The sequence below is a fragment of the Rousettus aegyptiacus genome, unplaced genomic scaffold (assembly GCF_014176215.1).
Source record: "Rousettus aegyptiacus isolate mRouAeg1 unplaced genomic scaffold, mRouAeg1.p scaffold_m13_p_7, whole genome shotgun sequence".
In the NCBI taxonomy this organism is placed as follows: Eukaryota; Metazoa; Chordata; class Mammalia; order Chiroptera; family Pteropodidae; genus Rousettus; species Rousettus aegyptiacus.
Window position 1 is genome coordinate 42,092,117 of NW_023416310.1, and position 14,516 is coordinate 42,106,632.

The following is a 14,516-nucleotide window of genomic DNA, read 5'->3' on the forward strand; positions in this document are numbered from 1 at the left end:
GAATTGCTAGCTTTTACCAACACATGGTCCAGTCCAAGGGAAATAAACACTTGAGTAATATATCGTGTAAGATGACTCTCTTTTCTTTCTTCTCCTTTTCCTCTCATTTAATTTTCTTCCTCCTTTTTACTTCTTTTCTCTTTTAATTTTTTCTTTCACCTCTATTCCCATCCTTTCTCTTTTTCTTTTCTTCCTTCTCCCCAAGCCAATCATCCCCAAAAGGCTAAAATACTGAAAATATGCTGGCATTTTAAAGTCGAAGCAAAAAGGTGAATTTTATTGCTACTTGGAAGGCAGCTAAGGGCAGAGTCCTGAGGGAAGTGAGATAAAATAACGGAGTCTGAGAAATGCACTTAACAGAACAGATACAGTGGAAAGAACCTTTTCCAGGAATTATCACTTCCCGGTTTTCCAACTGCAGAGCAACAAATCATATACCAAGTCAAGGCAATTCAGTTATTAGAGAAGTGGTTCTTGTGAATTATTCTTAAATTGGAGTCTCAAATTATGCTGAACAGTTCCTGGAAGTGGGGGTAGTGTCCATTTAATCAGAGCCTGGTTTCCGCAGTGTGATTCATGGCAGTTTGTGAAGATGCACACTCATACACGGACATCCATGTAAATCCCTATGCACCTCATTTGAGGCTCAGCGCAGGACACGAACCTTAGAGAGGGTGACAATATAATTCATTGTCCAAATGTAATACTACCAGGAGTGAAAAAGATGTTAATAATGAATCGAGGACAACAGGCATAAGTGAAATGGTTCCTGGCAAATAGGACACATGGCCACCTTTGTCCGAGGGGAGGGTTACAGTCAAGTCTCTGAAGGCAAGTTCTCCTCTCAGAGGCCTGTGCTCACGTTTGCCTTTCCTTTTGCTGCCTGGCACTCAATCCTCTTTCATATTGCGGAGTTTGATTTTTTGGTCTTGTGATAAGTCAGAGGCTGTTTCCCACTCTGTGTTTTCTGACTCTTTTGCTCTAGGGTACAGATATGCAATCCAGATTTGCCCAGCAGACACACCCACAGGGACTTCGTCTTAGGAGGTAGTAATGCAAGCAAGTGGGATTTCTGCAGCGCTTCCTAGTTTCCAGTTGCAGCAGGGACTATGGTCCTGCGGTGGGAACCAGAGCCCAGGGTAGGGGCTATGAGGCATAGCTCCCATTCTCCTTCTGTAGTCCTCTAGATTTTATAGAAATTCATATCACCATCAAGGAGTTGCTGGGAGAATTAACCGTGAGACCATATGTGGAACAATTAGAGATCAGTTAAAATTCACTCCTCCATTCCATGAACAGGTGCTTGGCCTTCAATTCTGGGTACAGGGTTTGAGCAGTAAGCTGTGAGTGTTTAGAGTGTGGAGGAGGCTTGCTGGTGGCCTTCTCTATTACCTGAAAATCCAGCTCTGGCCCCCATGGGCATGCTCACTTTACTTGCTGTGGGGCAGGAACAAGGAGCCAGGGGCTAGCAGGACCACCATCCTTAGAAGGTACATGCTCTCTGGGAGCTCTGAACACTGTTTCTCTACAAGGCAGCCAATGGCATTTTAGACAGAAAAATTCCATTTTGTGGATCATCATTCCTGGCCCCACCCACTTATTGTTAGTAGTGCTTTCCCAATAATTATGTCTACCCCATCCCCCCTCTTCATCCGTTTCCAGGCACCCCTAGAGAAGAACAGTACAATCCTAGATAAAATCCATTGAGTTGCTGTATTCCTCTAGTCACATTCAGTGGTCTCCCTGAAAAGAATTTTGCCTAGCACATCTTTCACCATTTCATGAGATTTTTAGAAATGTTCTGTATCCTAGTGACATTGTAGTGCCTCTTACAAATGGGTTCTGCAGAACTTTCTACTCACCTATCCTTCTATTTAGTCTGACTCTGCTTGGAATGGGCTCAGGGTAGAGTACCAAGGTTCATGGGGGACAGATTTTACCTATCTTGAAGCCAAATTTGAAGGAAAAATAAAACACTCAATACTTATTTAATTTTGGCTTACAGTCTTATGCAGTAGCATTTTCACTTATTGAACGTGAATGCTATTTTAAGTGATACCTCTTCCTAGAACCTTCTCTTTCAGAGCCTGGAGTTCAGCCCCCAGGCAGGAGTTCGGTCCGGGGTCGGTCCCCCGCGGCAATCCCTACTGTTCCAGGACAGTTCTGGTTACAGGAGGAGGCTTATTTTGTGTTAAATAACACCAGGAATCCTGATTTATAAGATGTTTAACTACAGCGTCACCTACACCTGAAGGATTAGGCATTTGTTTTCCCAAGGCATGTGGCAATACATATTTAATGGTAGAATGATAGACTATTAGAGATAAAAGTAACTAGTTTAGATTCTTTTCTTTTTTTAAGTGAGAAAAGGAAGTCAGGAGTGTCGAATTGACTTTTACCAGATCATCATCTTAACAGCAACTCACACTACGTGCCAGATGCTGTTCTAACATTATCCATGTAAACATTAGCTCATTTTTGAGCCTCACGATAGTTCTATCAGGTAGTTAATATCCTCATCACTGTTTTACAGATGAGGAGACTGAGGCACAAAGAGGTCAGGAAATTTGCCTATACAAATCATATAATTGGCAAGTGGCAGAGCCAGGATTTGGATTGTGGATGTTCAGCTCCAGAGTCTGGATGGTCTGTATACCTCAGGAGGTGGGAGTGGCATTTGAACCTGAGTTTGTTTGATCTTAAGTATAGTGGACTTCCCCTGTCTCCATCCTTTCCTCCCTCCCTCCCTCTTTCTCTTTCATTCTTTATTTCCCCACCATAGGGAGATGTGACCTACCTGTGACGAGGGCTTCTCTCCACTGAGACCGCTCTTCGGTGTCTGCTGTCCCTACCTCGTTCAGGTTCTCACTTTGACATTTCCGTGCCCACTGCTTCTCAGTCTTTACTGCCGCCTTCCTTGCCAAATACACATAATGACTGTTCTTTTGCTGTTCCTTGTTTCTGGTGCAGCAGGACAACAAGGGGCACACAGATCAATGTTTCTGAGAGCATGGCTGTGGCGAGCCTTGAAAAGAGGGAACCCTGGTAACACACCCAGAGGTAGAGACAATTTCCTTGTTCCATTGTGTCTCTCCCGGGGAAGAGATTCTCAGTAGAGGTGCCAACTCTGGATTTAGAGGAAGCATTGGCAGTCTAAATGGGGTGTGTGTGTGTGTGTGTGTGTTTTGAGTGTGTGTTAGCAGTTGCCATGCAGTGAGGATACAGTGGTCTCAAGCTAAGTGATTCCCTGAATAGCAAGCATGGGCATAAGTTAAACATTTTCCTGCCCTCGTGTTGTCAGTGTGAGGGAATGAATGCAAACCCTCAATAAAAGGGGCCCACATTCTATGGATACCTTCTCTTGCCTTTTATGTCCTTTCCATTCTGCCTACAGCCCAAGTTTGCTTTTGAGCCAAGGAAGCTGAATAATTTTCCTTCCTCTTAGCAGAAAGACTAGCTGTCAAATTCCGTGCAAGTTGACTCTACTGATTTGCATGAGAGGAAATATAATCTGATAAAGATGTAAATGCACACAATTGTTTTCTTGTCTGTAGGCTTTCTTTTTCTTATTTGGAAAGGGTCTGATTTAAATATGCCCATTTGAAGGACTTATAGGGACTCACACATTGCCAAGTGATTACATTTTTAAAGACCTCCTTTGGTTAATTCCAGCTTCTTGTTTATATTGATTGATTCATCTAGTCATGCTTTTGATAAGAACTTTTGAGCTTTTGTATTGAAAATATTATGAGCGATAAGATACAAAGATAAGTAAGAAATGTGCCCTGCCTTCTGGGAACTTACAGTGAGATGCATCTTAAAATGCATTTTGAAGTCATATGGAATTTGGAATAAATTTTACATATAAACAAAGTTCTAACATATTGCAATTATATAATACTTTATCATTTACAAAATACTGTCATAATCCTAGGCAAGACAAGAAAAGCCTGTTCAACTCTTTATTTGGTCGAAACAATGCAGTTAGAAACCAGTTCTGTTAAAACCCACAATTTTCACCATTGGGATCTGGCGCTTTTCCTTTGTCCAGTTCACTTTGAAGTGAATTACCAAGGTGTCAAGACATGATCCTGAGGTTGGGGGAGGTATGCCAGTGGGTCCCAACTTTTTTGTACCCCTTAATTTTGCGCATTGTAGTTAATAACCCTCAACTATTTTTTGTTGGCCAGATTTAGGCTTTCTTCCAACAGCCAATAGGATATTTCAAAATTTTGATGTTGCTTGACAGCCTTTAATAGTTTGTGCAGTTTTTAATCTTTAGTTGTACAAGCTGTTTACCTATGCAGTTATTTAAATATTTTATCAATTTTCCCCCGACTATTAAAAACAAAACCAAAATGAATTCAAAACAGGAGAATGGAAATGTTAATTTGGTGATTCAAAGTTCCATCAAGTGAATATAAATGAGATGGGTTGAATCATTTTTGGTATGTTGTAAGTGGGAACTCTAGCATCTTTCATCCTATTAAGTCAGGCGAATGAGTGTTCAGTTGTGAAGGAAAGAAGAAAATGATGAAACAGTATGATAGAAAAAGATTATTAAAGATTGTGTATGAAAGGAAAAGTATAGTTACAATGTCTGTAACCTTATTTTAGCTTTCTGAGAATAGAACCTTCACACAAGTTTATGGTTTAGTTTGCATACCTTTGACTTTCAAACATATTTCAAGGTCAGTGTGGATGGAATTAGGGGAAACTAGTACTTCATGGGGTGCAAGGGACATAATTCTTTAATTGAAAGGGTAAGTAACAGAGCAAAGCAAGGGGAAAAGAGAAAGGAGAGGTCCATGTCAGCAGCAGTAGCTTCAAGGGAACAGTCCTGGAGGGCGTGAAAGGTTGGCAGAAAGGGGAAGGTGAGTCTCTTCATGAGAGTGACACTCCTATATGCAGCAGACATTAGAAAGTCATACGGAATGTTTTAAACCTTGTAAGCAATGGAAGGACAAAGTGCTCTTCTCAGAAAGAGATGAGATCATGTTTGATGGTGGGTCAGAGAAGGCTTCAGGGTGTGTATGACATTCGAGCAGAGCCTAGAAGAATGCATAAAATTTTTTTCCTGCCCAGACATTTGGGGAAATGATATGATGAGAGTAAAATGAGATAAGATGAATGATGAGAGCAAAAGTACAGAGCAGGAAATGTAAACATATGTTTGGGGAACAGTGAACTGGAGGACAATTATAGATTGGTTTAAGGTTCATTGAGAAGAGTAGAGAATGATTAAACTGGAAGACTAGGTTGTGGCCAGATCATGGAGGTTCAAAAATTCCAAGCTAAACTTCGATTTAGATTTAATTTGTTCACCACTTAATCTGGTGGTGGGAACTCTTAGTTTTAGGAGGAAGGAAAAGTAGTTATAAAGCTCTTATAATATTTCAGGTGAGAGTTCTGAAGCAGAGAGGTACAAATGGGAATAGGAGGCAGTGATGGATTCAAGCATTAGAATAGGTGTAATTTGGCATGATTGGATTGTCAAGGAAAGAAGTGGAGTAAAGAATGATTGAACGAGTGGAAGATTGGTAGTGTTACAATAGAAATAGGAGAAGGATAGTGGGAGAAAGGATCAAGATAAATTTTAACAATGTTGCATTTGAGGTGCCCATGGAATATACTGATGGAATCCTTTGGGGTATTTGGCAGAATTGAAGGCATTGAATTTTGAAGTGAATTCTTAGAGGTAATGGCAAAAGTCATGGGGATGAATGAGATTTCCAATGAGAGCATCAAGGGCAGAAATCCAAGGCCTGTGGTTCAGAATGGTGGGAATTTATGCTTTTAGGGTTTGGAGGAGGAAGTGAACCAATGAGGAAAGAGACAGGAGAATTAAGTACAGTGTAAAGGATGACAAGGAAAGAGAGCTTCAAGAAGGAAGTGGCGAACGATAGGATCAAGTGCTGGGAAGTGGTTGAGAATGTGGCTATTAGAGTTCACCAGAGACTCTTAAGTGAGCAGGTCCATTTAGAGAGATGCCGTGATAGCTCCTGTCTTATTAACTTGAATGTGTCCACACGCAGGAGGCAATGCCACTGCTGGGAGTTAGAGGGTTGCGGATGAGAATGGGCTATAAGTGGAGTTTAGAAGAGCCAAAGGGGGAGATTCATCAGCAGTGAGGTTCAGCTAAAGTGAAGCAGCAATGGAAGTGAATCCAATTAGTGTGCTTTGAGAATTTTATCAGATGAAATAGATGGTCAGTGTTCCCAGTAGCTAGAGAGTGTCAAGGCAGTTTCAGCAGGAGATCAAGGAATTGAGGGATTCTAGGATGCTTGCAAGGGAGGAGGCTGAAATGCCTGGCGTGGGGTCTGGCCTGGGCAGTAGGATGAATGGTAGGTAGGTAGGCGTGAGGCCCTGGTCTCAGAAAGTAGGGAGAGGGTGAATGGTTGGCTGGCATGATAAGTACTTTATTAAGTAGAAGTGGACATGTGGGGAAGCAAGGATTATTAGGAGAAGGGAATTTCAGGGTTTTGGCCTTTTTAGCTGGGGTAGTTTCCAGCATTGTGATATCTGAGAGTATGGCTGAGAAGATATTGAAGTGGAATGGGGATGAAGTTTTTGAAGTTCCGCAGGTCCGGGTGGTGGTAAATCAGTGCTGAAATCCATCACTGCGGACTCTGAACTCACCAGAGATAAAGGCAGAGGGCAGAAGAGGAAGGGAAGGGACCACTGTTTGCTGACAGTATGCAAAAGTTTTTTATATCTGTTATGGCATTTAATCCTCACAGCAGCCCTGTGATGGTAGCCTCTAAATTTTATGGATGAGAAGCCGAAGCCTCTCAGGGTGGCCCAAGGTCTCCCACATAGCACGTGCTGGAGATAGGCTGTGAATCTGAGTCTTATCCCAGGCCTGTGCTTCGTCATGAGAAGAACGATAAGCCAGAAGTTGAGGTCAGCAAAGCAGGATCTCCTGGGGTCAGTAGACAGTGATGATCATAGTAGGGATAGTTTGGTGTAAATAGGAAGTGCGGATTTCAAGAGAAGAGATCTTGTTTAGTGAGTCCTTTGGAGAGGTCTGGAAATGGAAATGCAGAGCTAGCGGTGCATCGATGTCTCATACGGTGATATTGCGGGTGTGAGAAGGGATGGGCTTTGAGGGACTATCAGGGGAAATGAAGATCCAATTAGAGGACTGTGGATATATTGTAATGGTTTAGGCTTATCCCAAGAGGAGCTTTGCCTCTGCATTGCCTCTGAGCCAGTACAAATATGACACTTGTTTTCATCCTCTCCATTTCTATTCTCATGTCTGCCAGGATCAATACTTAAGGATGGGCACTTCTCTAAGAATTGTGATAGAGCTTGGTAAATATTTCAGGAGCAATTCAAACAAATTCTTTAGAATCCTGAAACATTTACTTAAAATAAGAAACATGAAGTGATAGCTATCACTCCTCCCAACGGAGGGAATGATTTTGAGTTTTGCAGAAAATTTACTAAATTTTTGCCTAGCACAATGCTCTTGAACATGGCCCACACAGTAAAATCATATAGACAGCTTTAAAAAGGAAAAAAAAAAAAAGAGAAAATAAAAAATGGACTAAATTCTTCATCCTCTTTTTCACTTGTAGTAAGCCAATTACAAGGTAATCATCAGCCCAGTGGTGGTTTCTGAAGATAACTGTCCTTCATTATTATTTGTACTGCTTTGTTTTCCAGGTTCTCTGACTAAAATCCATTTACTCTCTAAGCCGAGCATATTTAATTATGAACTTTTAAAATGGCTGATGGGACATTATGAAGACTTTTAATGGGCCTTGGAACTATGGAGTTATTTCCCAGGCGTGAGTAAGAAGTAGTCGACATCAGCAAGTGATTAGCAAGCTCCTTGATGTCATGTTTTTTGGTTTCTAGAGGGCTAGTTCTATGAGGCTGACATCTATAGGGAATAGTCGAAGCCAGCTTCAAATAGTATAAGAGTTCAGCCATTATTCAAATTGAGCTTGATCTGAGTTAATTTTGTTCTTGGTGAACTTTCCCTTCTGTAACAAACCTATAAACAGAGTGGGTTCTACTTAAAAAAAAAAAAAAAAAAAAAAAATTTCCCCCTTTTCTTCCTAGGGAGAAATTTCTTTGATTTTATAGTGTAGAACTGGCATACTAAAATCTATGCATTTTAGGATTTATTCAGGTGAATTTTCTATCATGTTTCCTTGTTACATGAAAATGCCCCAGATATATTAGAGTTAAATAAAACCCTTTTTGTCTTCGAGTAGGTGGCTCCTTTATTTCTGGTGGTTAGCTGGGAGATGGTCTTATTAAGAAGAGTTATTTGCCCCTGTTCTTGTCAACTAGTTGGTATGGGGTGAAAAGAGCCATTCATCTATTCAAAAGATATTTATTGAGTGCTCAATAGGTCAGGTTCAGTTCTCGAGCATGGAATCATAGTAGGTACAAGACGGAAGTTCTTGCCCATGGATTTCTGGTGGGAGAGACAGACAATAAGTAAATAACCAATTAACTATGTAAATTATAATAGAACATCAGGGAGTAGTACGCAGTAAAAAAGAAGCAGGGAAAGGTGATAGAGTAGGAGAAGGGAGGTCATTTTCATAGTGTGGTCAAGGATAACCCCTCTGAGGAGATAATGTTGGACCTGAGACTGTAGTTAATGGGCTGGGGAAATTTGGAGTTGGATGCTTTACATATGCTTTTTAATGTGCATAGTGCTTTAACATGTCATTCAGTTCTCACACAACAGCCCTGTGAAGATGTTGATATTATCACTTTCAGATAAAGCAACTGAGTGCAGGCGGTTAAATGACTAGGTAGAGTGCCCAGAGCTGTATCTTGACTCAGACTGCCTCAGGCCAAGTGAATGGTCTCGCTCTCATGCCACAGATCAGAGCTGCCAGTAAATACATACCAGTTCATCTAAGAGAGATGCAGGTGTGGGTGTGAATTTACACACAAAAGTTGCTAAATGCTAAGGGGGATGCTGGAAAGGAGGGTTCCTCAGAGGTATTGACCTGGGGAAAAGGTGGGTGCAGTTGGACACCCACTGGTCCAGCCAAGTCAGAATGAACTAAAACCTCAGAGGACCAGTGTCTGACAGTGACCTTGGGGTGTCCCCAGTAACCTTTATTTGACGGCACTTTTTAAAACAATCTGAAAACTGCCTTCATCTACCAACCCCTCCCTACCAAGTCACGCCTCAGGTGTTTAAGAAATGCTGTGAAGTAACTGACAGTAAGCAAAATGCACAGCGTGCTTTTTTGTTCTTCCCTTTCCATTTCAGAGAATTCAGGCTTTCGGCAGCTCCCTCTGGTAACAAAACATCTAAACATGTTCAAAACACTGTTGTTATCTTTCACTTTACCCTTGAGCAATGCAAAGAAAATACTGTGAACTGGCAGACATCACTTTGCTAACGCTTTCTCATACATCATAGCTGTGCTTCTAGAAAACCTTTTTCCTCATCGTAAGGATATTTTCTGCTTGGCATTTGGAGTCTGTTTCCAGGAAGTACATAGTTTGACTTCCTTTTTAGAATTGCACCCCAGCCCTATCTATTACATGTTGAAATAAGCACTGTTGAGCAGACACATTGCCTGAACTTGTTTCTTGCTTTATAGAAGGGATTTTACTTGGAATGCAAAGAGACTGGAGACCTGAGCCTTGTTTCTGGCTTTGTAGAGAATCTAGGACGTGGTACATGTGCCATCACCGTCCCTTCCCTAATCTGTGGCAGACGTCAATAATTGGACTTGGTATATTTTTTATGTTACATTTGGAGACAGCCCCAGTGCCCTTCTCAATTCATAGCAGCAACTACCCACGACTGGAGTTGACCCATGGATACAACTTCCTTGTCATCTCTAACCAATCAGAGTGATTTCCTGCTGACAGCTGCCTTTACTGGACACACTGTAAACTTTAAAATAATTAAAAATGCTTTTATTTCACTCTATATTTGCATGATAACTATAACAGAAACATAACAGAATACAGTAGACCTTCTTATCTGTGGGGAATATGTTCCAAGACCCCCTGTGGATGCCTGAAATTGCAGAGAGTACTGAACCCTAGATACACTGCATTTTTTTCCTACATGTACATGCTTATGATGAAGTTTAATTTATAAATTAGTCACAGGAAGAGATTAAACAGAAATTAATAATAAAGTAGAATAATTGTAACAATATACTGTAATAAAAGTTATGTGAATGTGGTCTCTCTCAAAGTATCTTATTGTACCATGCTTACCCTTCCTGTGATGATGTGAGGTGACGTAATGCTGTTGTGATGATATGTGTTTTCTGTTTGAGGTGTGACAACAAAACTAGCATGCATTTTCTTTCTCCTTCTTTACAATTTCACAGATAGAAGATTCATTTTTACCACAACTCTCAGCAACCTCAGCATATGATATTTCTTTCCTTATTAAGTTGAGAACTTTTACTTTTCTACTAAAGGAAGCACTTTAGCATTTCTCCTTGGCATATCTGAATTGCCAGCATCACTACTTTTGTGCTTTGGGGCAGTTATTAAGTAAAATAAGGGTGCCTTGAACACGAGTACTGTGGCAGCTGATATGATAACCCAGTCGGCTACTAAGTGACTAATGGTCAGCGAGTGTATACAGTATGGAGATGCTGGACGACAAGATGATTCATGTTCAGGGCAGGAGGAAGTAGGACTGCATGAGAATCATCGAGCTACTCAGGACAGTGGCTTGTTTATTTATGGAAATTTCTATTAATATTTTCGGATCGAGGTTGACCACAGGTATTTGAAACTCAGGAAGTGGTGAGGGGATTACTGTATCCGTGGTTATCGGCATGAGAAGAAGGTATATTGGAATCTTTGGGAGGGCATCTAGACATGTACATTTTTTAAAAGTCCGTAGGTTTTGCTAACATTTCCACCTCTGGGTTGGGAAACATTAGAGCACACATTTCTAGTTTTTGGCCCAGGGTTTCACTGTACAATGGAGAGTGGGCACCTTTGTCAGGAAGAGAGATCTGGAAAGCATCTTGAGTTGGCTAGAAGCTCTAAGAGGGCCAACCCAACTTGACATGACCACTCATCTTTATCCCAGGGATTGTAGCAGAGGCTGTGTTCCCCAAGAACAGTGAGGCCAGTCTTCCATGTTAAGGGGTTGCCTGCTGGCTCTGCCTTTCCTAGGATTCATTTCAGGCCCTGGAAGAAGATGGTCTCCCTGGTAGAAAGGCCAGTGCCCCGTCAGCATGAAGCTGGCCAGGCACTCTGGTCGGGGCAGGGGGCAAGTTCTCTCACAAAGACTCCAATTGTAGCTTTCAGGAAAGAACTTCTCAGAATGTTTAAAAGCAAGTTGTGAAAATATTTTTTTTGGAGGTACCTCATTAGTTTTTACAATAAATGCTCATAACTGGAAGTAATGATTTGGCAATTATAAGTCAAACTTCAAGTAGGAGCAGGAGACCTATTTCTAGAGAAACAAATGGGGCTGCCTCCTGTTGAGGTAAATCGTACTTTGAACTTTCTTTGAGTTTATTTTCCCCAAGGACCTTTGGGAACTGAGCAAATACCAGTTCATCAATAATACCCGTGTTTATAGATCATCTATGCCAAAGGACTCAAAGTTTTTTAGAGGTGGCCTCTGTGTCCATGTTTGTCCAGATCATCTCAGAGGGGCCTTTCATCTCTGTCTAACACTCAGTGGTGTGGTGTGCAGGGTGAGTGCTGTAGGGCAGGGGTGTGTGGGAAGCACTGTGACTCCTGGTTCTTACAGGAGACCAAATACCCTGGGATTCTGCCTGGCATGTGTTAATATAGCATTCGTGCCAGTTCTCTGGAATATTTTATACACTTGTTTATCCATTCAATTATTCAACAGTGGTTAATGATGGCCTACTATGTGCTCTGCCCTAGGCTTAATGCTGGGAAACAAAGATGAGTAAAATATTGTCCTGCCCTCACATGACTCAAAGTCTAGTGGGGAAAACAGAGCCATACATAGATATTTTCCAGCATTGGAGCAGGGCATGATAAAGAAATATCCTGAATGTTCTGATGCATAAGTGAAATTCTCTAATCCTGATTAGAGAGTAGAGAGAGAGTAGGGAGAAACTTCCTTGAGAAGGTGACAACCTTCATCTTAATGGATACCCTATAGCATGCCATTTATTTTTTCTTCCTATTGTTTCATCTTCTAGGTAGAGCCTGGCTTGTTCTAAAGTTAGACAATAAGAAGGAGCCTTTGGTGATGTGATTCAAGGCAAAACAAGGGACAGATTCTTTGGGCATGAAAATGCACAGGAGGTGTGTCACCAGATGGTCAGTCATGGGCAGGTGAAGAGTTATTAGCTTGTAACTGTTCCACTCTCCGGCTAGAACTAACTAATTTCCTTCCTTCCTTCCTTCCTTCCTCCCTCCCTTCCTTCCTTCCTTCCTTCCTTCCTTCCTTCCTTTTTTCTTTCCTCTTCCACCCAATAATTGTGGCTACTCTGGAAGCTGTTTGTCAAACCTGACATTCTGTGAGCAGCACCTTCTAACCTCTGAGCTTTTTACCCTCCTCTAGACCCCTAATTCATTTGTCTCTATACCACTTTTTTTATTTTCTACCCCCTCCTTCTATCCTAATTACTTCCTTTACCAGCATAGATTCCACAATCCAACATAAAAACTCACTTTTGTAAAGACCTTGTCCCTGGTTTCTCTCTCTCACACTCCATGATACTCCTCTGGAAAAACCCCAACCATGTTTCATACCATCTATCTATCTACTCCATACCTGCACCCAAGCAAGTGAACAAGCAGGAGAATGATACGTGGCCACACGTTGGATTCATGAGGACGCATCTCGAATGGTTACTCAACATGGCCCTGACATCTGCCACACTTCCTTAGTGGCGTATGCACGCTCATACTCACAAGTGAGTATTTCATTACTTCATTCAAGATGCACTTGGCGAGCATTAACTTTGTGGCACAGTTACAGGTACTGGAGGCAGAGCAGTGAACACAGCTGAAAGATACCTTCTCTCCCAGAGTTTCCATTTAAGGTGGCAGACAAATGACACACAAGTAAATATCAGATAATATTTACTAAGAGCTATGCAGGGGATTTTGGGTGAACTGACAGAAGGCATCGCTGACTATTTTATATGGATTGGTTTGAAGCAACCTCATTGAGAAGACATTTAAGCAAATATCTGAATACCACAGAGAAGCCAGCATGTAGAGATCAGAGGAGGAGAATTCCACCCAGAGAGAGCAGCTGGAGCAAAGAGCCTGAGATATGATTGGACTCAGAAAGACAAGTGTGGCAAGACTCTAACTGGCAAAGGATAGAGTAGCATGAAATTAGAGTAGATGCACATGGATGTAGAATTGCAGATGTTAGGGGGGTTGTAGGTTCAGGAAATTCCACTTAATGGCTCTGATTTCCTGAAGGAGAACTCAATCTCCCTTAAGACTCAGGGTGTATGGTAAGTGTTGTATAGGTGGTAAGGAGAGTGGGGAATTTTGGCACAGCCAAATGGGTGGTAAATGTAGGGACCAAGGTAAATGGGGGGACCAAGGACGAAGGTAAGTACTGGAGGGTGGAGCTTTGGGATCAGTGGCTTTAATCATTCTTGCTGTGCTGTATGTGGGGGCAGAAGAGGTTGACTCTTGCATTGAACTGAAGATTATATGTTTTTAAGAATAGATTTGGAAGAAAGGATAAAGATGCAGAAGCAGTGAGACCATAGATGGTTTAGTTGTTTGAAGATCAAGCACAGAGTTCAGGCTGTCAGAGGCGAGGCTAAAAAGGGTATAAAGTCCGAGGCCAAATGGAGAGATCAGGAATCTTCTGTGAGATTGAAAAGCAGTTGTAGAATTAATTTTCAATAGTTTTAATTATTATTATTATTTTTTTACCTAGCAATAGTAACCTGAATTCTGGAGTTTAGGTTGGCATATGGCAGGCCAGGAGATATTAAGGAGATCTATTTGAATGGGTTTACCATCTTCAGACAGAAATATTTGTTGGGAAAGACAGAAGGAGGGATCTTGGAGAAAAGGGAGAGGAAAAGGCAAAAGGAAAAAGGTCAGAAGAAAGGAAGCTTTCACAGAGGGAAGCTGCTGATGCTGTCTGTGATCAATCACGCCGACAAGCCCGACAAGCCTGTGACACAGCCTCGCCTTTCCAGAACGTTATCTCTACCAGCTGGAGCCCCATTGGGATGCCGCTGGTGATTTATAGGAAGGCCTCCCGTTCACCTTGGCAGTTTACTCCACTGTCCTTGGGGTTCTTCGCTGGTGGCACACGTCCTTTTAAATTTTTCTTTGTGTGCAAGCAATGTTCACATCTCAACAAAACCATCATTGGAGGAGAAATACTTTTTTATCTTTCATTTAAAAATAAAAGTTTTCCAATAATTTAGCGTTGTCTGACGTTTGAGAGGTAGGAAAACATTCAAGAATTATCCCCATTGGCCAGATCTGAATTCTCAAGGAAATCTTATGATTTTATAGAGGTCTTTCTTGAAACAATTCTGAAGTTTCCATTGTTTTTATTATTTTTTAAAATTTTACTC

At 41.5% G+C, this 14,516-nt stretch overlaps 1 long non-coding RNA gene across 1 annotated transcript in view; it reads left to right on the forward strand.

The window, feature by feature from the left end:
• The first annotated feature begins 12,444 nt into the window (after positions 1 to 12,444).
• Positions 12,445 to 14,516, forward strand: part of LOC107506942 — a 91,432-nt gene continuing 89,360 nt past the window's right edge. The window contains exon 1 of the long non-coding RNA XR_004952098.1: positions 12,445 to 12,869. This is a non-coding gene — a long non-coding RNA (uncharacterized LOC107506942). The remainder of the gene's footprint in view (positions 12,870 to 14,516) is intronic.